Source organism: Lupinus angustifolius, chromosome LG02 (assembly GCF_001865875.1).
Source record: "Lupinus angustifolius cultivar Tanjil chromosome LG02, LupAngTanjil_v1.0, whole genome shotgun sequence".
NCBI lineage: Eukaryota > Viridiplantae > Streptophyta > Magnoliopsida > Fabales > Fabaceae > Lupinus > Lupinus angustifolius.
Window position 1 is genome coordinate 2159610 of NC_032010.1, and position 496 is coordinate 2160105.

Below are 496 nucleotides of genomic sequence, written 5' to 3' on the forward strand. Positions count from 1 at the left end.
GAATTTACGTTCATTAGATGTCTTACTCTCTCTATTTCTCTTCTTTTCTATTGCTTGCTTTTCGGACGTGTACTCGTCAGGTAGACAGCTGTGCTCGGATTTGGAGCTACCCGTCCGTGATGTTCCAGGAGGGGGCATGAGGAATTGAGGAAGAGGCAGTACCCTAGCTTTGGAGTTAGCCACTAGGAGTTGCTTATCATTTTGTGACTTTTGAAACAAGGACGACTTCAGCTTGTTCATGTCTTTGTTAGTGTCTGTTGGCGATGATTAATATTCTCGCCTTTCTTTTTGGATTTTGTATATGTTAGTGGCGATGTAGTTTCCACCTTTATTGACTTACTTTGTATGAACTAAAGATGACTTAACCGTTTATATGAATTGTGTTATTCAGGAAATTGTGAATCAGGTTAAGTTATCATTCGATAACGATAAGTTGATTTTCCGCATTTGAGTTACTTAAAGTGATGTCCCGGAAAAGGAAGGTTTTAAAAGGAAA